The sequence below is a fragment of the Mustela lutreola genome, chromosome 1 (assembly GCF_030435805.1).
Source record: "Mustela lutreola isolate mMusLut2 chromosome 1, mMusLut2.pri, whole genome shotgun sequence".
NCBI lineage: Eukaryota > Metazoa > Chordata > Mammalia > Carnivora > Mustelidae > Mustela > Mustela lutreola.
The window spans coordinates 241903372-241927238 of record NC_081290.1 but is presented as its reverse complement, the minus strand read 5'-3'; the positions used below and the strand labels follow the sequence as shown (position 1 = coordinate 241927238).

The 23867-nt window shown below is 42.4% G+C and overlaps 1 protein-coding gene across 2 annotated transcripts in view; it reads left to right on the top strand.

Annotated features, from left to right (window-relative positions):
* Positions 1-23867, top strand: part of GALNT18 (polypeptide N-acetylgalactosaminyltransferase 18) — a 353102-nt gene that overhangs the window by 1259 nt on the left and 327976 nt on the right. The gene's annotated exons all lie outside the window — the stretch shown is intronic.

Below are 23867 nucleotides of genomic sequence, written 5' to 3'. Positions count from 1 at the left end.
GAGCTCCCCATACCGTGGGGCACTGGTGCTGGGTGTGCACTCACGCGCGCGTCTCACACGTTCACCCTTCTCTTTTCTTCACCTCCCCGCTTCCCCTGCTCTCTCCCAGGCGTGTGAGCTACTTAAAGGCAGGGAGCCTTGTTCACCTGTAAACCTGGCAGGCCAGCCAAGCTCTGGGGCCACTACCCAGCAGACCTGGGCAAATATCTAGTTGAATGGAAACCTTTCTCCCCCAGGAGTACTCTCCTTAATTTACAGCGTGGGTGTCTGGATCTGCTTTTGCCCCCACTGCCCCATGCGAAGGTAGGGATAGCTGCTGTGTTCACAGTTGGTATGTTTCCCCACATGTCCCAGAGAAGGTTCCCGTGAGGGCGGGAGAGGTGCACTTATGGCTTGTGCTTTCTAAATGATGACTTCAAACCAAGGCCAGGGCTTGGGGGCACTTTTTAGCAAAGGAGACCCCTGGCAGCTTCTCCATCATACCTGCCTCTGCCTCTCAAACTGGCACTGGACTTGGCAGAACAATTTATCTATCTGATGGCTCCTTGTTGCTGCTCTTTCTTACTTTTTCCATCCCATGGTCCGGACTGACAATTAATCAGCAATTGAAGTATAGTGTTTGCCCCAGGGTGATTCAGAATGTTCCTAGGGAGACACAAGGCCGTACCTTACTTTGACGTTTCCAGTTTGCTCACAGATTTTGAGAGATTTTCATTCACACATTCTCTCTCTCTCTCTCTCTCTCTCTCTCTCTGTGTGTGTGTGTATTCCTGGAAAAATGGTTCTCTTGTGCTTTCCAGTCTGCTCAGGGAGGAGGAGAGCCAGGTACCACTTTGGGAAGCAGTGAGGAGACATTGTTAACCCATGAGCTCATCACAGAGTAGCCCCTATCATGTTGAATGTGGACCATGTCACATGATTTATAAGGCTCTACATGAAAGTGAGTACGGTGTTGAAGCTGAAAGGAGCCTTTGTGAGTTTCTTCCCAAGAAACCTTATAACTGTGCATTGTTCTGAACTTTAAAAGATATACCTGAAAAAATTGGGAGAAATAAGAAGCAAAGACAGAACAGGGTTCTGAAGACATGGTTGGTCCAGTTCTCTTGTATATGTGCACTGACTGTATTAGGACTCCTATGGATATTCAGAAATGCCCAGATTCTCAAGACAGAAAGGCAGAAGCCACAACCGGTAGACCAGTGGGGAGGGGTCAGTGACTTGGGGAAGACTAGACAGGAGGCAGGTAGAGGGCAGAGATTACTTGTGTTGCGATAGTGATGACCGGTGACAGCTGTCCCAGTGGTGCTAGAGCCATCTAGAGCTAGGATGCAGGGAATTAAGTAAATTTAGGGATTTACTTGATTTAAGTAAGAGGTCTGCAAATTTGGGACTGGCCAAGTGCAGCTCTCTGAAGGCAGAGGATGGGAAAGGACAATCAGACTCTTGTAATTAGTGATGTGAACTGTTCCTGTGTATTCGCTGTTATTTCCTCAGCCTTTTGAGCAACCCAGTTTAGTCTGCTGAGCTGGGGGAGTGGGGAAAGGATAATGATAACAACTGAAAATTATATAGCACCCATTATGTGCCAGGTACCATTCTAAGTACTTTCTGTATATGTACTAATTTAATCACCACAACCCTATGAGATGGGTAATATTAACTCTATTTTACAGGTGGGGAGGTTATATGATTTGTCTCGGGTCACATCACCGGTACGTGGCAGTTTGGGCATTGAAACCCAGCTTATGTGGCTTCTCTGGACTGTGTGTTCTTCACCACATCCTATACTGTCTCCTTAGAGGGCCAGCAGAGCACAGGGGGAGCAGTGCTCCCCTGGAGTTACTTGATGATGGGAGTGGGTGTCAGAATGAGAGACCTTGGAGGATGGCCAAGGAATGTTGAAGTCCTAGCCTTCCCACTTCGAGACTCTTCCGTAGATAAACTCAGGAAGCTCTAGGTTTTGTTTTATCTCATGCTAAGAGGCAGAGGTTACATTTACTAAAGAAGTGTCCATAGAGTACCCAGGACAGTTCCCGGCACGTCGTACAGAGCAGGTGTTGGATGGATGAACGCTTGGGAGAGTAATACACAGTGTGGGTGCCCAGTGCACCAGCTAGTTGTTAATGAAAGCGTCTCCATTCTCGAAGGAATATGTTTTGCTTTGGAGCCTTGCTCAGGCTCCTCTTTGCTTTGGAAGGGAAGTTGTCCCGGAAACTGCAAATGTCACAAAATGTTCAGCAGAATGTTCCATAGGACTTGCAATTAGAAGAGGCTTTGGAGCATCACCCTAGAGGTCTGTTCTAGTCATGACTGAAAAGTTTATTTTCCTCTTGGGGGTTGCAGTGATATTTCATTTTAATTTGTTTTCTGATTGAATGATTTAATTAGATGGTGTTTGGGAATCTCTTGGGAATGTAAATTGCAGTTTTGAGAATTTTTTTTTTTTTTTAAACCAAATCTACGGTAAATGAGAGGGTGTATAGCTCCAGATTTCAAAAATAGCATCTTGTTGGATTAGAGACATGAAGCCCGTGTTAGTACAGGTTTGCTCTTGGGAGGAGAAGGATGGATGGCTGGAGGTGGTGAGGTGGTTGAGGCAGAGGGTGTGCTGAAGGAGGCCTATGTGTCGGCGAGACTGACGGGGGACGGCAGTGTTGGTGCAATTCTTATTTTGGAAGTCCAGTAGAACCTAAAACAGTTTTCTCCTTTTCTTGATTAGTACCTTTTTGAATCTGTAAAGAACGTGCCAATATTGAAGAAAATGCTTAAAGATGTATAAAATTGCCTCTCATGCATTGTACTCTGACCCAGCTGTTTTGCATTTTGGAACATTCCCTTCGAACTTTGCCCATTTGCCTCCATATTAAAAAACAAGGGTAGAGTCATGGTTTGCCTCTGATTTTATATTCTGCTTTTTTTCAGCTTGCTTCTTGTTACAAGCCTTTTGTTCCTGTTTGCTACATAGTTTATTGATTCAGTCTTTATTTATTGGAGACCTAATAAGTACCAGGTAGCACACCAGGGAGGTGATGTTGGATATAGGGGTGAATCAAGACACTCCTGGACCCTGTCATGTAGACTTGTTTTTAAAGGACAACAGAATGCCTTTTATTCAATACAGTTGGGGTTTAAGTTAGTTAATGGAAAAACCCGGCAAAGAGGAGAATGAAACAAAATATTGCACACGTGTATTAAATTTTTTTTATATTGTTTTTTAATGTGCTGTACATTCACTTGCCAACCTTTTGATGTTAAGGCCAAGGCTTTGTCTTTGGGCTGGGTGGGCCAGCTGCCTTTCTGATCTTCCTCTTCCTTGCATAAACCACGCCCACAATGTCCTGCTTACGGAGACTGATTCCTCGTTCTGTTTTCTTTAAAATTCGCTAAGAACTTAAAGATGCTTATGAAGCAATCTCCATGTTAGTAGCCTAAATCTTTATGACTTTTGTCTTGTCCTTTGCAGTGATTTTGCTCATATGCAGTCAGACTGCTATGTAAGTGACTAGCTTTACAAAGTCTTTCCAAAGCAGTGAAATTAATTTTCTTCGAAACAACAACTCTCATTTTCTTAGCAGTCATATTCCATTGGTTTATAGAATATGTAATTAAATTATGCTGTTACAGTGACAAGTACCAAAAGTATAAACACATTTGGGAACAAACTCAGGGGACTGTTGGTACGCATACAACTCAATTGTTAGCTGGAGATGTGAGTCGGGGTGCCGTAGGAGAGAAAAGCTGTTGCAGAAGGACAAATGCATCTCAGGGCTTGTTTTCTAGAAGGGGGATTGAAGGTATGCTTCCTCTGGAGAGGTAACTAAGTGGATGGTTTTTAAAGAGAACTTATACTATATTTTTAATGACTGCCTAATATTCCATCATCAATTATTGATTTAGCCACTTCCCCATTATTGAACATTGGCTTTTCTACTATAATTAACGCAGAAATAAACATCTTCACCTTGCTTTTCTTCTTTTGAACTATTTTTAAGTATCTGTTTCTAGAAGTGGGATTACTACTGACTCAAAGAGTATGGATATTTTAATGAAAGATTGTTTTCAAAATCTTTCCACGTGGCCACCAGCAAGGTATTACTGTACCAGTTTCACGGAGCCTGTCCAGCCTTGGGTGTTACTGTTAAACTTATTCTGGGCAAATGTAATCACTGGCAAGTGTTCTTTTCATCGGTACTCCTTTGATTACTGTACAGTTAGTATCCTCCCCCACCTGTGTTGGTTTTTGCCGTGTATTTATGTCTTCTGCCAGTTTTTCTCTTGGGATATCAGTGTTTGTGTATTATATATATATATATATATATATTTTATTTATATAGATCACTAAATATATATATGTGCACATACATATATATATAATATATATATATGTATACTGCCTGTATTCTATATTATATACGTAGTTTTTGCTTTACATGGATGACTTAGGGCAGTGTTTTTCGCACTCTGGCCCCAGGAGCCCCAGGCTTCTAGAAGGTTGGATCTGGGACCTGAGAAATAAAAGGGTCAAGTGAAGGCTCCTGGACCCCTTCTGCACGCAGTGTATCTCCTTGCAGCTAGTATATCTCCTCCTTCATCTGTCTTATATTTGGTATTCTATAAAATATTTTTAAAAAGGCTCTGCTTCTTTTCTAAAAAAAGGTTGAAAATCACTTTTTTGGGAAAAAAAGAAAGATCAGACTGTTACATTTTTGTGAGGGATGATGGTAGCATAAAGAATTCAAGAGAGTAAACAAATCTAAAAGGAAATTGAATTCCTGGGTATTGTTCTTATAATATCTATTTACCCTTCTGAATACCATGATTAATAATGTATTACATTATATGACTAATTTCCAAGTCCATTATCTTACTTCACTGAGTCAAGATCATCCCAACAATGGGCGAAATGGATTATTAACTGCTTTTCGTTTCCTAAAAGTTTGTTAGGCATATTATGTGCATCTTAATGTGCATTAGGTCAGTAAAAACAGGTTGCTCACTGTGATTACAAAGCATACGTGGTCCCTAAAAGTCAGAAAATGTCCTAGATCTGGGTGTTGGGAGCTAATTTTTTTTTGCCCCTGTAGCTTTTGGATGTCACCGAGAATTGGGTGGTGTCCTTCTCATCTGATCCCTGGCTTGGCAGGATTGTGAAGAGGAGAATATGATGTTTGCTGAATGTTTGGAGTTCATTTGAGGAAAGGGTGTCATTTAAACAGTAAAGCTATTTGTCCTTTGGAATGAACTGTGGCATGTGAAATTATATTAGTAACAGTGATTGATATTTTGAGAGAGTGCAAAAGCAGGATTTAGAAGTTGAGTTCAATTACCTTTATTAATAGCCCCAGACCACATCTTTGTGGAGTAGGAAAACCTTGCCAAAGAATACAACTTTTTCCCATGGCCAGAGACTTTTCATTTTTATCCAAAAGTATGTAGGCTGTAAAGTAAATGCATTCCACATTCTTTCCCACTCACTTGACATAAATTGTTATTTGCCCTTGATAAGTAGGTTGATGTAGAATCTCAAGGAGAATTCGGAATGAAATGTTGTTGAGCCACAGTCTGGTTCTCTGGTTTGTGAAGGCCTTGTAGGTCAGCTTCGGTCACTTGGGTTAGGCGGGTCTATATTTTTCCAAAGGTATTCATGGGATTCAGAGCCATGTACAAGGTTGCTGGACCATCTTCATTACCATCCTGTAGAAGTTCACTTCACTTAATTTGGACAGCTGAATGGGCTATTGCCTGGATTGGGGGGCTGGAGGGTCTCTTTCAGATCATTGTCCTTTTTCATTGCTTGGGCTCTATCCAAGAGTCTGGGATAGATGGCTGCCCCATGGAGAAGCATATAGGAAGGCAATTTAGCTGGAGGTGATGTCACACAGAAGGTTCTTTGGGGAAGCACCAGGCTGAATGCGTGGTGAATGTAGCCAGAAGGGAGCAAGATGGGATTTTGGGAGAAAGAGGATTATGCGTGAAGACGGAGGGGCAGAAGTCCATAAATGTGACATGGGCAACTGCAGGAGAGAGCAAGGAATGGAGTAGGTTAGCTCTGCTCCTTATGATCCAGATGAAATGAATGCTGGCCTTGAATGCTGGTCTCTCTAGGGCCAAAGGTTCTTGAACTAGGTAGCGATTGGATTATTCCATGGAGCCTACGATCATCAACTTATCAAATCTCGCTCTGCCTTTGGGGTCAGAGTCAGCTCCACTCCACACTGCAGTGTGTGAGCACAGAAGTGCTTGCGGTTTTCCCTTTCCTCACAAGCATGCCTCCACATGCAGGGTGCATGCCCCGGGGCTGGGTGAGGATGAAGCATGTCCCGACACAGGGCATTCGTTCTCACTCTGTCTCTTTCTCTCCCACTCCACAAAGCATATTAGTATGCAAGACAATGTGATAACCTTGAAATCCTTTCAATGTATTAGTTAAACCTAATCAGTCATATGTTTTGGTACTTAAATTATTGTTAATAACAAATTACCGCACAACTGTTCTGATATAAAATTTGTCGTGGTGGTGATTGGAAACGACTGCTCTTCTGGAATCTTATGTGTGGGTCTGTGTACTTTTTATGGACTCAGCTGAGTGCAGCCAGCTGGAACTTGAAGCAAGACGATTCCTGATTATGTGCACAGTAATGCTTTGCTAGTTTTTTTCTGGCTACACGATTAAGGATTCAACTGTATTTGCTAGGACGAATCATCCCAATGGGTATGAGGTTCAAATGTAGCCTTTTCACTGTCCAACATTCAATGTCAGTTTTGTGAAGGTTTGCTTTTGGGAACTTTTCTGAAAGCCCTAAGTGCCCAGCCCCATGAGACCATGACAGGTTTCCTGTATGATGTCACTGCTGAAACGGCATTAGAACCAACAGACAATGGTCCTCTGGGCTACATTTTGTTACTACTTCCCTTTAAGAGTCACAAAAGTACCATGTTTGGGAAGATCCAGAGTAGTGGTAGCGACACCCTGCTTGCTCCTTGGTATGGATGAGAGCAATGAAAAATGACGCCTGAAGAGGAGACTTAGAGCCAACCCTTTGGAATGAATGGCTTCACTCCACCATGGTCCAGAGTTTAAGACAGAGGTAGAGGGGCGCCTGGGTGGCTCAGTGGGTTAGGCCGCTGCCTTCGCTCGGGTCATGATCTCAGGGTCCTGGGATCGAGTCCCGCGTCAGGCGGGCTCCCTGCTCGGCAGGGAGCCTGCTTCCTCCTCTCTGTCAAATAAATAAATGAAAAATCTTTAAAAAAAAAAAAAAAAGACAGAGGTAGAGAACCCTGTTTAAGACTGTTGGGCATTGCATTTCAAGCAGCAGTGCCTACTTGTTTGCCGTACCCGTCCATCTCTGTCCCCTGGGAGAGGCCATTAAAGGCCATTGAGATTCCAGAGGAATGGGTACATAATTCAGGGATCTGGATAGGACATGATTTGAAACCTGGGCTAATAAATGTCATGTTAATGGCATCTGGGACTCAGGAGGACAGTTCCAAAATTGCTTGAGCCAATGAATATATGAGTAAGAAAGCCAAGAAAGGATTTGAAGCTCCAGAAGTGACAAATAAGAATCTTAGCCAAATCCTTGGTTTATTTTAAGAGCAACAAGCACACAAAGTATTGAAGATTGATTGTATCAGGAAGCACAGAGGAAGAGTTCTCCTATGTGTCAGGCACTGGCCTAGATGCTAGCCATAACTTTTTTTTTTCTTTTTCTTTTATATGACTGCTTTTTATCTCCACAACATGAGAGGACAGAGAGTTTCAGAGGTGAGAACATTGATGCATGGAGACTTAGAGACATAGAGTTTGCCCAAGGTCACACAGCTAATGGTGGTAGAGACAAGAAGGGAAACTCTGCCTAGTATATATATCCTCTACAGAAGGAAAAAAAAGGTGAAAATTACACAGAGAGGACCAGGAGATCATTCTACTGAAGGCTGTGTTCAGGTGTAAGCTCAGAGGCCTCATCAGGTCAAGGGGAAGGCTGTGGGAGGCGGGAGCCAGGCAGGCAGGTGGCTTGGTTTGTTGTTGTGTAGGTGAGTGCAGTCGGGTTCCAGAGGCCATGGAGGGCCCTTTCTCTTGGATCATTGTGGATCTGCTAGGATCATCGTAAGCCCCCAGGAACTGTCCTGTGAGAGAAGCAGAGCATGCTATCTGCAAGCTAGAGCTCGTTCCAGTTCTCCTCAGGACTCGGGAACATTTACCATGTGCTAGGTGCTGTGCTGTGTGCTTTCCCATTCACTGGCATGGACATGTGTCTTCTCATTCCATTTGCCCAGGATTTCCCATGTTTCAAAACTGTAATTCCTGGGTCCAGGTGTCTCCAGCCTAGGCAAACCTAGATGGTTGGTTATCTTTATCTTCTCACGCTGGTAAATTCTGTTCAATGGCAACTCTTTGCATCAAAACAAAAACAGCCCTTCTGACTGCACTCTATCTGGGTCTTCTGCTTTCTGCTCTTGAATGTTGACTTTGTCTAAGTGTTGTAAAGAGGACACTGAGGGTCCCAGCAGCCCCTGCCCCATTCTCTCTGCCCACACAGGCTGTTTCCTCTTTCCTTTATTATTCCTCCTGCCTTGGCACTCTGTTTTTTAGCTGTCTGAGCCTCTCAGGATTTGGAAAGGAAAAAACAATTGCTGTAAAGGAAAGCTCTAATAAAGTGGTTTGGGCACAAAACATCAGCAGCTGTTTATTTGCCCAAAACAGTAGGAGTTTGTATTAATAACCTTGTGAGTTATATGCTGGGAAGTTAAAAGTAAGCAAAAATCTTACTTGAGACCCACAAATGTGACTTTATTCCTTTATTGAACTAATCTCTCTTCCTGTTTATGCTGGTGACATTTCTATTATCCGTATGGAAGATCCTTCTTGATATTCTGCTACAGATTTATTTAGCTCTGCCTTGGTTAGGGTCCCAGAGTAGAGGGGTTTTCTGGTTTCTTTTTATTGTAGTTATGATCCTTGGTGTTTATGTGGTTTCTGCCTCAAAGGATCTTGACAAACGGGGTAGGGTTTGTCTAACTAATCATCGTAGTATTTCCCTGATGAGACAGTAGGGGCCATGGAGAAATGGGAGGGGTGTGGGAGAGCTTTACACCTGCCTCTCAGTTCAAGGGCTTGGAAAAGTGCATCTTTTAACTTTTATGGTTTCTTTCACATCTAAATCTCAGCTTAATAATAAACAAATCCTCTGACTTGCTTTATTTTCTAAAAGACCATTTGGAGGAAAGTATACCGTGTTGGGATTATGAGGTAGACCCTTCAAGTCTGTAATTGGGCCAGGCTTTAAAAAAATATTTTACTAGACTGTGGAGATTTATGTTAGCAGGGAAATCCAGTGGAAAGTGGATAAAAAGACTTTTATCAGTGATTCAAAAATTGGAAAAAGGAACCAGTGAGGAAGAAATAGGCTTGCACTTATCTGGAGAAGAGCTGGGAAGAGGAAGAGAATTAATGTTTGTTGAGCATCTATTAGGTGCTAACTGCATCACTCATGTTACCTCATTTTAACCTTGTAAGCAACCTTGTGGGATATCGTTAACCCCCGTTCTGCAGAGGAGGAAATTAAAGCTCAGCGACTGTAGTTCTCTGTCCAAGATCATGCAGTTACTACGAGATAAAATCCCATTTTCTCGGCGAAGCCCCCTTCGTCAGGGGCCAGTGATCCTCTTGTTTTCCTGCTCCAGTGATCCTGATGGAGGGAAAACAGGCTTATCTCTTACTTTCAGCAGAAAGGTTGCAGATGAGATTGGAAGGATTCCTGAGAGAAGCAAGGCCATGAGATGGGTTACCAAGCGACTGATTTGCTGGTATCCTTCCCTGGAGACACAGAAGGATGTCTGTGCCAGGAGCTGTCTGAGATGGAGAGCTCAGGAAAGCTGAGAGAGGCTCCGTGAGTGGCTCCAGAAGCCGTCCGTATAGCTTTCTTCAGGAGGGGACTTAGTGTGAATAAGACCAAGTCCTCCACTCACTCAGACCTAAGGGTTTTGAGGCTCCTCCAGGCTCAGGGCATGGAGTCAGGTTGGGGACCATGGAAGGGACTGGTGCATACAAAAGAAATAGCAGACATGTTCAGGTTTGCCAGAAACTTCCCATTTAATGGAAGACATGGGATATTCAGGTAATGTATAGGCAACGATGGGCCCCTAGCTCTGTGGGCAGATGTAAGAGGTAGACACCACTGCTGGAATTGTTTATTGGGCCCTGGTGCAGTGGTGGGGGTGGGCGTGAAATGGTTGGGAGAAACTGCAGACCTGCTTCCATGTTCCTGTTTTTCCCCAGTGTGGCTGGGAATTTGACAGGGACCTGGGATGTACTCCTGCTTTCTATTGGTCACATACTCAGAACCTTCTGTTCCTTCATCCAGCTAGCACTTATTGAGCACCTAGTGAGGATATTTCAGTGGAACAAAGACAAAAATATGAAGAGTCCCAATTAAACAAGATGGTCTGGAGCTCTCCTATCAGGAAAGACTTGGAGAAAGTTAGGTGTGAACTCTGTCTGGGGGAGAGCTTTCTAGGTGGAGGGAATGGCCAGTGCAAAGGCCCTGGGGTAGCAGTGTGCTCAGTGTGTTAGAGGAACAGTAAGGTAGCTAGTGTGGCCAGAGCAGAGTGATTATGGGAGAAAGGGTGGGGGATGAGGCCAGAGAGGGGCTGGTTGAGGAGCAGGTTGTATAGGCCTTGGAGGCCACTGTGGGAGGAATAGGGAACCCTTGGCTGGGGTGCCAAGGAGCCCAGCTTTGAAAGGCATCAATCCAGACTGTTTTGTGGCTATTTCCTGAGCACTTCTCATGGGCTTGACTCTGTGCAGGCATGTCAGGAGACAACAAAATATACAGGTCATGGTTCTTTCCTTTAAGAAGTTCATAATCAAGCTGAGAAGACAATGCAAGAAGAGTGCATTGTCAGAAAGGACTTCCTCAAGAAATTGGAATTTATGACACATCCTGAAAGAATGAGGAGGATTTATAGGAGTGGAATAGGGAAGATTTGGAGAGAGTAAGCTCAGATATAAGTAAAACCAACAGTTACCTGAGCCTCTCATCTAGGGTGGGAAAAAGTGCAGGCAGTCAGTGGCTGGAATCAGCACTGCCCTTTACAGGTTGGGTGACCTTGGAAAAGCCTCTTCACTCTCCTGTGCCTCAATTTCCCCAGCTATAGAAAAGACAGCCATTGATCCTTTAACACTGTGGGATTGTTGTGGTGATGAAATGAGATGCCAGGCAGAAAAGCGCCCCCACCCTGCCTGTGTCCAGGGTAGGAATGGGGGGCAGGAAGCACATTTTTTCCTTCAGGCTCCCTCCCTTCCCACTGTCCTTCATTTCCACTCTTTCCTTTTTGGACTTCACATAGAAAATACAACCAGGAATATATTCTCTGCTCGAAACACCTGGAAGAGCAGATCTGAGGCCCGTTTCGGTGCCATTAGACATGATGTGCGTGCTAAGGCTTTCCCAGTTCTATCCAGCCCAAGAAGGTCAGAAGTGAGCTTAGAGGGGCGCCCAAACTAATGCTAATGCACAAGTGTCTCAGTCTGACTCGCCTCCTGTTCTGAAATTCTAAGCCTGCCAGCCTGGGGACTTGCCCCTGTTTGTAGAGAAAGATTTGCTTTGTAAAACCCACTCGGCATGGCAGCGGGCAGCAGACCATGTCAGGAATGTGCTGCGCTTATAGGAAGCTTGGCTGGGGGGAGAATGATGCAAGGTGCCCCTTACCTGGCCAGAGTCTCACGTCCCCAGTGATGGAGGGGTGGGGGCAGAAGGAGAGTCTCCTGCAGGAGAGACTTGGGTTGTCTTGTGTTTCTACCGCCTGACAGGATTTGGAGCCACAGCAGCCTATCTTCCTGCCAGGGTGAATTTGATTTAACTCAAAGCAACGTGACTTATAATTTCAATTGCAGGCAGGAAGGTGTGATTTAAGACAATTGTCAAGAAGACTCAATTTAATCTTTTCTTTCTTCCCCCTCTACAAAATGTGCATTTTGTGGGATGGTATAATTTTAATATCCATTCTTTACAACCCAGACCTAGATGTATTTTCACATTGGGAAGATACACTCTACATCTTTTTTTTTTTTTTTCTTTTAGTACTTATCTATTTAAAGTTCTCGCGAAAAAGATTCCTTTGTAGTGACAGCAGAAAACGGAGAGATGGTTTTGCTTTCTTACTAGAGAGAATTGTGGAAAATCACTGTGAAACCTCCTGGGCAATTGCTGTTTCTTGATGAGCAGGGCTTATTTTGGTCACTTATAGACAGATAATTTTGTTAACAAAACAAGGAAAATCATTATTTTATTTAACTAAAGCTATACAATGGTGAATTTTAAATGTTTTTCAACAACAGCCATTTTTTTTTTTTTTTTTTTTTTTTTTTTTAGCAAAATAGGCATTGGTATTTTTGAGTTTGTAATTACTTTGGAAGTACAGAAAGTTGACTTGATTTTTGTAAATTGAAAATTAAATGTCTTATTTCACCCTGGTCCATATTAGTAATGTATAGTATTGTTGTGCAACTCGATGCAGTCCTTCCCTCTTGCCTCATATGTTAGCAAAGAAAGATGAGCTTTCTAAAGTTGTATCTTAATTGTGAAAGCTCTAGTCTTGTAAAGATCTAGAAGGATCTTTACTTAGAATTGGAGCATGCTAGAGCCTGGGAGTAACATCAGTAAACACCCCCTCAGCCTGTTAGCTGAGGGATCCAAGGCCTGATGCAATGTGGTGATGGCCCTGGCAGTTTTCTCCTGGGACCTGGAGACTTTGGGGTAAGGATCTAGAGGTCTGACTCAAGTCTAGAAAGCTTCCCTCTACATCCTCTTACTTCCTTCAACCTCAGAAGAAACTTCTGCAGTGGGGAAGTAAATCTTTGGTTATATATTCTCAGATGAAGCCGGATGCTTAAGGGACAAGGGGATGGGCAGATTTCCTTAGCTGGGGTCTGTGGGGAGCCCTTAGTTCTCTTTCTCTGGCCTGTCTGGGTCCCTGGGGCTTGCACTCGACTTCCTAGGATCATCTTCAGAATTGAGGACATAGCTGTTAGCAGGACCTGACTTCGGTTTCAAGCAGTGCGTGCCAGCTCCTGGGATGCAGCCTCTATGTTGGGAGCAGGCTTCTTCCCAGCTTTGCAGATCCCAGCAGTGGTGTCCATGGAAGAGGGGCAGAGATTTTACACCGAGGAGAGGAAATGAGAGAAAATTGACATTTATCGGGCGCTGAGTAGATGTTTGGCACAGTTTAGTTCACTTCATTTTATATAAGCCTGAAAATAGGCCCATGAGATCATTAGCCCCACTTTCTAGATGAAAAAGTTGTACTGTATTGTAACTATTAATCTCCTTTTCCCATTACACTGTGGGTTCCTTGAGGGTGGAGGCCGGTCCTAATTTTTCCATTCTCCTGTTTGATCCAGTGACAGCCATGTAGTTGGGGCTAAGCAGGAATTTGTTGAGTGACTGAATGGATAAATAAACAAGCTTTCCTAAAACCACTTACTTACTAAGTACATTCATAACCAGGTGTCTGGCTTCAAAGCTGTCTGGAAGGGAGGCCAGGGGACTGTAGACCTGATTCTCATCCCTCCAAGCTTGGGGGAGGCTTGCACGAGGTGGTCTCGGGCTGTGTCCTCCTTCTGGGTCAGGGACAGGAAAACACACATTTCTGGGGTCTCTTTCAAGGCACCTCATAGCACACACTGCTGTCGCAAGCTTTAATCAAAGGGAAACAGCAGCTCAGTGGAGAAAGTGTGTGTGTGTGTGTGTGTGTGTGTGTGTGTGTGTGTAGAATGTGCTTTCCTGCACTGAGATCCCCCAGGAATCAGCTGGTGAGAGGAGCTTGAAGCCTTCAGGGGACCCTCGATATCTTTATTTTAATAAAGCTGTCACTTGTGGTCACTTTCAAACGAAAGCAATCTTGTGGGTGTAGAAGGGGAGAAATAAACCTGCACCAAAAGCAGAGAATAATGCCAGAAAAGATGCAGCTGAACAGGGAGGCTCCGCTTCAAAAGGAAGGACAGAGTCGAGGTCATTTAAATGGATACCCAGAGAGTCACCAGGAAGGAGAAAGCATAGCTGAATTTCCAGAGAAGGATCGAGAGTTCCTCAGGGCCCCAGGAGCTAAAGGGAAAGGTGGTCTTTGGCTTCCCAGCCCATGTGGCAGTGGCTTGGCCTCCTGTCTGCACTGGGGCCTCCGAGAACCCCAGAATGGATCCCTTCATCGTGAGGTGGCTTTAGGGTGGTAGTGGTAAGTTGGGACCATCTCTTCGCTCACTCAGGAGGGAGGTGGCAAGAACTGTCTGCTGAGAGGAGGGAGGATTCTCCAGGCTGCTCTGAACTCAGGAGAGGGTTTTTTCTCCTTACCTGCTTTGTTGAAATTCCTTGGGCATCAAGGGCTGAAGATGGCACGGGAGTGGAGTGAGAGATTGGACAGGCTGAACCCCCTTGGTCTCTGGTGGCCCCTCGGGGAATTACCCCCTCAGGGGTGTTGGTTTGGGTTTGGATCTGTGCACCTTTCATGGTGGCCCAGTATGGCTTCTCCCACCTGCACCCATCAGTGGACCCAGGAAGTGGGCCCAGGAAGAAGATTCTCCGACTCGGCCCAGTGGGACGGAGCAGCCTATTAACAAGAGCCTCAGATTACTGTGATTTTTCTTTTCCTATTATTCCCTGATATTTTCAATTTGAAAAGAATCATTTAAACAGTAGGGGTAGAAGAGGGCATAGTAGACATAGGGGAAAAATTGAAAATGTCATTTAAAAATGACTATTTCATTCTTTTTCACCTCAGCAGACAGATGGCCGCCTCACCTTTTGCCCACGGCCAGGAGCAATAGCCTGACGGGTCAGCCGAGGAGAGCAGTGATTTTATTTTTCTTTTCATTTCAAACAGATTGTGTAGCCCTTGGGGTGTGGGGGACCAGTGGAATGAAACTCTGGGCCTGGAAACTAATTATGCCTCCCTGCATGGCTGAGCTAGTTAATACCAAACTGTCATTGAGGCTGATTCTTCCCTGGGGCAGAAAAGCTTCCCAAATTCCTTATCTCTTTCTCTTTGCCATGGGAGTGGAGGCCTTTTGGTTTTTTGTCAGTTTGAGAGAACAGGAGCACAATTCGGGAAGCTTCTGGAAGCTCTGAAATGGGGCTCTGGGTTCTGGTTCCAAACGTGCCCTTCTGCTACACAGCAGCCTCACCTCTGCCAGCTCAGAGGAGGTTTTGAGTTTAGAGTCAGATAAATTGGGCTCCAATTTGGGTGCTGCCACTCCCTGGTGTGATGTTGCCCGAGGCTGCCCAGAGTATCTGGGACTGTAAGCATATCGCTTGCCCTCCCTCTTCCTCTCCACTCCTCGGCAACGTGGGCTTAATGATGGCTCACCAGACCAGTATGCCTGCCTCCCTTTGCTTTGCTGATCCTGAAACTGAGAGCCAGCCAGATACATGGTATGGTCAGCATGGTGTCACCAGTGGAAACCACCTGAGATGCAGAGAGGCAGAAATTCAGTAATGCCTTTAAATGGATTTTTAACTTATTAAACAAACCATTTGACAGATAGTCACACATATAAGAGTAAGACATATTTATTTATTCAATCTACAGATAATAAACACAGTATGCTGAACTCTGACCCCAGTACGTTCTATCCCTTTCCCCAATTTGGAGACCTGGGGCTTGTCGTCTGTGCAGTCCCCAGCCAGCCAGGTGTCTCAAACAGTGGCTCCAATAAACTCTCTGAGTCTTTTTAAGGACAGAAAAAGAATTTTAAATATTGGGTAGTGGCATTTAAAAATATAGCTTTTGTGTCAACATGAAGATCATGAATATTCAGTTTGTACACAATCTTGAGCAATTAGACAGATGCATATTTCCAGGGAGGGTGTGTTATCCTGATGGCTGAGGGGATTGGGGCTGTCTATCATTTCAAAACCAGATTTCCCTGGTGACTTCTGAGTCTGGTTTTAAGAACATTTGGGAATGAAGTCTCAGAGACAGCCCTATTAACTCCCCCCAACTTTGCCAGGCTATGTTCCCCTTGCCTATATCCATAGACCTGGCATTTACCTGAGAAATTTCCAAGTGGCCCAGGAGCGTAAACCCCCTAGATTCTAAATGTGATGACTGATTGAGAGCTAAAACAAAGCAGCCAGCCCATTTCCAGCCTTGGAGGATGGGTTTGACGTGGCAACACTCAGCCTTGGCTGCTGGTGTTTTTTTGTTTAGGGCCCTGTCTCCCCATGTTGAATTCCTATTAGAATTAATTGATTGTCTTTGGAGAAGCACCAAACACAAATCGAGCTAGTTGATGGGACGACACAGCTTAGAACTGCCGCCTTTAAAAGAAGACCTTGTATCAGCCAGGAATCCCTTATGACTTTTTAGGAGAACCAGAATTTTAGCCACTATGCATTTCCAGGTTTTCTGGGGCAACCCGCTTTCAAATATTCTGATCTGTTGTCTCCAGAAACTGTCTAAATGAATTGTAAATTCTAGTATTTCCAACACTTACTGCCCATATTGACTCTCGTACCTGGAAGCAGTACAAAGCCCTTGCCAGAGCACATGTCCCTTATTTTTAATTTAGAAAATATGGCTACAGTGAAGTAAACAGAGTACTGGTAAATGGAGCCAGCTGTTCCCTACATGATTCTTTTTTTCAGTACAAATCACATGGGGTTAGGGGACGCACCTCAGGGATGACAGTATGAGGAGATCTGTGGATCCTTTCCCCAGTGATACAAACATAACTGGTGAAAATTATTTAAAAAACCCCAACCACTTAAAGTCTCTGGAAATTGTTCTGTATGCATACATGAAGTGGAAAAAGAGTTATTCAGGAAAATCTACCCAATCTCAGTAAGAAGAGCAACATTGTGTCTTTCGAGACATGACCTGCTCCCTCTTTGAACCCCGACTCAGAGACAGAGCTGTTCTCTGGGCAGATGTGGACTTTCTCTTTCTCCTAACTTAGGAGGCTTTCTCTTTCCCCTAACTCCTACTCTAGGTTTTTCTCTTTCTCCTAACTTCTACTCTAGGGTATGGTTTGTCCTGAGGAAGGGCAGGCCACTGCATTTCTCATCTCTCCCAAATCTGAATTGCAGAAGCTTTATTCCATGCAAGCATGGGTGGGAAGCCTGGGGCTGCTTTCTGCTACCCACGGCCATCTTACAGGGTAGAAGCTCTATCTGAGGCCAAGAATACCGGGTCCTATTCACCACCAGCCCAGCTCACACATTGGGTGAAATTGCCATCCAGGAGAGGCCTTCCAAAACAGTGGCTACCATCCCCACCCAGTACCCCACCCATAGAGCAGGCCTGTCAATGAGAGAATCGGGCTGCTATTCCCCACCTCTTCCCCTACACCCCACCCAGCTCTAGAGCGGTGGTCCAGAGATTCTGCCTAGGTGGCTGTAAGAACAGAGTTCTGTAGCTCTCCCTAAAGGAACTGACTTTATTTGGAACAGAGTGTGAGAAATTTTAAGCTTTAGAAACTGATGAACATTCAAGAGGAGGCTGGTAGCTCCGTGATAGGAACAAGAGATACAGTGGGCCAGCTGGACCTGCTAGAAGTTTACAGGGAGAACCAGAGAAAGAGACAACCGAAAAGAACCCTCCTGGGATTAAAACAATCCACAGAGATTGGCTTCCAAGGCAACCCCTACAAAGGAGCCTGAATTTGAGTGGATCAGACTGTGGAGCAATTTATACCCAAGGGCCCTGTTGGAAACAGTAGAGCAACTGGGTGGCAATTGGTGAAGGCTGACAGCTGGGTGTGATTCTAATAGAGCAGTCCTGTTTAGTCCAGCTAAACAAGGAGATAAGTGAAAGAGACAGTAACAAAAACAAACAAACCAAAATGCCCTGCTACACTACTGTTATCCCAGGAGACTGGATAGAGGGAGTCAGGAACATTATGCATGTGACCAGAGCTACACCCTTCAAAGGGTTGACGTTAGAGGCTACGCACTTGGTGGCGTAAAGGATTTCACTGAACCAGTCCATCTAAGTCAAGAAACATAAGCAGATAGCACCCACAAGTCCTGAGTGGAGGTTGGGAGTGGGGGAGTGATCATAACCAGAATGGCTAAAATAAATTATCTAAAATGTCCGGTTTCCACAAATACTTAAGAGACATCTAAGACAGAGGAATGTAAAGAGAAAAAGAGCAGATAACAGAAATTGTCTTTAAGGGGACCTGGATGTTGGGCTTACCAGACAGACTTCAAAAGTAGTTATTGTTCAAAGAACTAAAGGAAACTTTGATGAAAGACTAGAGGAAAGGATGATGACAATATCATATCAATAGGGAATATCAATAAACAGATATAAACTAAAAAAAGAATAAAGTTGAAATTCAGGACCCAAAAAGTAAAAAAAAAAAAAAAAAAAGAAATTAAAAATTCACTAAGGACATTTAAAATTAGATTTCAGTTGACAGAAGAAATTATCAGCAAATTTAAAGACAGATCAACAGAGATTATGAAATCTGAAGACAAGGGAGGAAAAATGAATGAAGAAAAATGAGCTGAGCCTTATAGAGAAATGTAGGACACCATGAAGTGTACCAATGGCATGTCTAATAAGAGACAAAGAGAAAACCTTGAACAGAACAGAACAGAACAAATCTAACTACAAAACTACCTACAAGAGAACTCCAGTAAGATTAACAGTTGATTCCTCCTCAGAAACAATGGAGGCTAAAGATATTATATAGAGCAAAAGTATCCTTCAAAAATGAAGGCAAAACAAAGACATTTCCTGATAAATAAAACTGAGAAAATTTGTTGCTATCAGGTCTACCTTATAAGAAAGGACATTCTTCAGGCTGAATGTGAGTGACATCAAACAGTATTCAAAGTTACACACAAAAAAATAAAGAATATCGGGGCACCTGGGTGGCTCAGTGGGTTAAAGCCTCTGCCTTCGGCTCAGGTCATGATCCCAGGGTCCTGGTATAATTCTCATACCATTCCACTGGCCTATTTAAAGGGTATAATTCAATGGTTTTTGGGCTGTCCGCTCCGCAGAGAGCCTGCTTCCTCCTCTCTCCCTTTCTACCTGCCTTTCTGCCTACTTGTGATCTCTGTCTGTCAAATAAATAAATAAAATCTTTAAAAAAAAATAAAGAATACCAGTAGATATAATTTTATAAGCAATTTGAAAAATATAATTCCATTATTTCTCATTTCTTCTCTTAACAAATTTAAAAAGGAACTGTATAAAGCAATATATATTGTATAATTATACTGCTGGGCATATAACATATAGAAATGTAATATATTTGACAATAATAGCACAAAAGCACAAAAACGAAGAGGAGGCACTAAAGCTATATAAAGAATAAAAATTCTATATTTCACTAGAATTAACTTAATAGACTTGGATGGATTAAGATGTCTGTCATAAACTCTAGACCAGCCACTAAGAAAATAATCCAAGAAATGTAGTTAAAAATCACTAAAGAAGTTAAATTGTTGTCCATTGAATGATGGATGGATAGACAAAATGGTATATATATATGTAATGGAATATTATTCAGGCATAAAAGGGAATGAAGTACTGATACCTACTATAGCATGAGCCTTGAATATGTTGTGCTAAGTGAAAGTAGCCAGATGCAAAAGACTACTTATTGTGTCAGTTGATTTATATGAATAGTTAGATCTGTAGAGACAGAAGGTTTGTTAGTGTTTCTTTAGGGTTGGGTGTGGGAATGAGGATGGGAATGAAAAGTCATTGCTAATGGGTACAAGGCTTCTTTTGGGAGTAATGAAAATGTTCTAAGCTTAGATTGTAGTGATGGATGCACAGAGCTCTGTGAATACACCAAAAACCATTGAATTAGACCCTTTAAATAGGCCAGTGGAATGGTATGAGAATTATTATCAGTATAACTATTTAAAAATTCCATGGGGCTATTAATTTTAAGAACTGACTTAAGCTAGTGGTTTTCCATCTTTGGTGGATAGAAGAGAGCCTTTCTACATTGAAGACATTTCTGGAATGAGGTCTATCTGGAAGGGAACTACAGATACCAATGTACTGTGGCCATCTGGACTTTATAGCACTGTGCTTTCTCCTCTCATTCCATATAGACACAGACTCTTGTGCAGAATAACATCTACTTTCAATTCCAAAAAGATATATTTACTATGTTTGTCTCCTAGCAAAACAGAGAGGAGCTGAGAAGCAAAAAAAAAAAAAAAAAAGAAAAAGAAAAAAGAAAAATCCTTCATTTAAAATTCTACCACTCTCCATAGTACAAACATGAGGACCAGATCTTTGAAACAGGGAAACAGGGAAACAATGTTCCAATGTTCCAATGATCGTATCCATAGAACCTGAGAGTGCAATTGGGTAAGCCTGGAAATTTTTAGATGGTAAAATCACTTATAGTAGCCTCTGGAGATTGTAGGGAAAAATCAGGTATGGGTTTAGATACATAAATTTCCCAATGGTATTTTGAGATGTGGTATGTAGAGAAAAGAAAACAAAATCTCTTGTATACCTTACAATTCTTTTGTTAGCATCTGTCTATTTCCCGAGAGAGAAGGTCAAGCTTTATGGTGCCTTTCAGAAATTTGGAAAGCGGAGGAAGGGATTTGGGATGGACCTTTCATGTCATAGATATTTTAGACTCATGGACAGACAAAGCTGGAAGGATCCCTTGAGACCCTCTAGTCCAAGGAGTACAGACTCAAATGCCAGGCTGGTAACTTAAATGGCTCATAAGGGCTTGTTATAATATAACATGGAACAGCTGGGACTACAGAAAGGGAACATTGTTTGTCTTGCCTAGAGGGGGCTGCAGTGGACAGGTTGTAAAGAAAGGTTGGGTTATACCTGTTCTGATCTGACTCCTGACATTTTATTTACAAGAAAGGTGTCCAGAAGCCTTGAGAAGGAGATGACTTGTTTAGTTCAGAGTACTGTGTCTTCTCTTCATACTTTAGAGCTGTATTAAACTATTTCCAAGATGGGTCCCACACTCCCTTAGAAATCAGCTTCTGTCCTACCCTTGGCATTTCAGAATTGGGACTCCCATAAAATTGTGGGTTTATCTCTGGGCTCTCTATTCTGTTCCATTGATCTATGTGCCTATTTTTTTGTTTGTTTGTTTGTTTGTTTTTGTGTGTGTGCTGGTACCATACTATTTTGATTACTTTAGTTTTGTAGTATATCCTGAAATCTGGGATTGTGATGACTTTAGTTTTGTTCTTCTTTTTCAGGATTGCTTTTGCTACTTGGGGCCTTTTGTAGTTCCATACAAATTTTAGAATATTTGTTCTAGTTCTGTGAAAAATGCTGATATTTTTATAAAAATTTTGTAAAGATTGCTCTAAATCCGTAGATGGCTTTAGGTAATATAAACATAGTAATCTATAACAAAGGAGGTAAAAATACATAATGGGAAAAAGACAGTTTCTTCAACAAATGGTGTTTGGAAAACTGAACATTACATGCAAAAGAATGAAACTGTACCACTTTCTTATACTGTATACAAAAATAAACTCAAAATGGAGCAAAGACCTAAATGTGAGATCTAAAAGCATTAAAGTCCTACAAGAAAACATAAGCAGTAATCTCTCTGACAGCAGCCATAGAAACTTTCTAGATATGTCTCCTTTGGCAAGGGAAACAAAAGCAAAAATAAACTATTAGGAGTACACCAAGATAAAAACTTTTGCGCAGTAAAGGAAACCATCAACAAAATGAAAATGTAACCTACCAAATGGGAGAAGGAAGATATGTGCAAATGATATATATTTGATATATATGTGATACCCAAAATATATGAAGAACTTATACAACTCAACACCAAAAAACCAAATCCAATTAAAAATGGGTAGAAGATATGAATAGACATTTTTCCAAAAAAGACATCCAGATGGCCAACAGACACATGAAAAGATACTCAGTATCACTCATCATCAGGGAAATGCAAATCCCAAACATAATGAGCTATCACCTCACACCTGTCAGAATGGCTAAAATGATAATAATAATAATAAACAAGTGTGGGTGAAGATATGGAAAGAAAGGAACCCTTGTGCACTGTTGGTGGGAATGCAAGCTGGTGCAGCCACTCTGGAAAATAGTATGGAAGGTCCTTAAAAAATTAAAAATAGAGTTATATATGATCCATTACTTGGTATTTGCCCAAAGAAAATGAAAACATTAATTTGAAAAGATATGTGCACTCCTTTGTTTATTGCTATTATTTACAGTAGCCCAGATATAGAAGTAGCCCAAGTATCCATTCTTAGATGAATGGGTAAAGAAGATGTTGGTTATAGAGTCATATATATATATATTACTCAACTATAAAAAAGAATGAAGTCTTGTCATTTGCAAAAACTTGGGTGAATTTTGAGGGTGTAATCTAAGTGAAGTAAGTCAGAGAAAGAAAAATACTATATGATTTCACTCCTATGTGAAATTTAAGAAACAAAACAAATGAATAAAGAGAGAAGATAAACAGACTCTTAAATACAGAGAACAAAATTGTGGTTACCAGAGGGGAGGTAGTTGGGGGGGATGGGAGAAATAGGTGAAGGTAATTAAGAGTACACTTAACATGATGAGCACTGAGTAATGTATAGATTTGTTGAATCAATATATTATACATCTGAAACTAGTATAACTCTGTATGTTAATTATACTTGACTTACAGATAAATAAATAAAGATTCAAAGAGTTAGGACTCCCAGATATGCTTTTGGGATTGGTAGAACTTTTATGTGAAGTATGCTCCCATGTTTTCACTGTCTCTGGTTTCCTAAGAAGGAATTGTATATATTCTTTTTCTGAATTTAACGTTGTTTTGAGCTTGTGCCAGGCTCAGGGTATGTGTTGTGTGCCCTAGGTGAGGGAGCACGATTCCATGAAAGGAACTTTGGGGCAGGAGCCCCTTGGTTTGGCCTGGGAAAGTGGAGGACAGTATTGGGAAGACCGAATGGCTCAGGATGATCTAGAAAACTCAGTCCATTTCCTTGCAGGAACAGCATGTCAATATGTTTTTGTCTGCTGAACAATGTGTGGGAAACATCTTTGATTTTTTTCTTAGTTACAGTGCATATAATTTCTTAGCATTTTGCATCCGGGAATTGATTAAAGCTTTTCTGTCTCTTTAGAGTCATTAAATAGAAAAATATCTGCTGGAGACAGATTGACAGTGTTTCTAGGGACTCTCTTAGAGAATAGGAGTCTCCTTAACTGGTCAGAAAGTTTGTTCTGATCTGTGCTGAATAGACATGAATAGCTATGTTTACTGAGGATTTGTTATGTGCCAGGTACTATGCCAAGTGCTATATATGAATTATCTCACTTTACCTTCATAGCAGCAGTCTGAGATGGGTACTTTTGTTATCCTCCTTTTCTGATATTAAAATTGAGCCACATAGCATTAATATACCCAGGGTTACATAGTTACCTGGTGGGAAAGGAATTGACTCTCTGTGATCTGACAGCAGAGTCTGAACCTTGACAACTGTGTTATATCAAAACCAGAACCCTTAAGTCCTTGTAGTATTTAATTACAGCTAGGGGTGGGCTTTTGGAATTACAGATATGTTCTTGGGGCCTCAAACCTTGTAACTGGTGTATTTTGGTCTCTTCAAAGTATATGCGAGACCATTAGCATGGCTGGGCTCATTGTATTTCTATCCAGCACTAAAGAGGAAGTTTATCTGTCACTGACTTACCCTCCTCTGACCCTCACTCCCCCACCATCCACTCAAGAGTGAGTATTCCCATAAAGTTGTTTGAAAATGACAGCAGTATGCCTTAGAGGGCTGCTTTCCTTGTGGATGGAATGACTGTGGTTGAAGATATAAGGGTGGAAGAGAAAATTCAGGCTGTCAAGACCTCCCTCACCACTGGCCTAT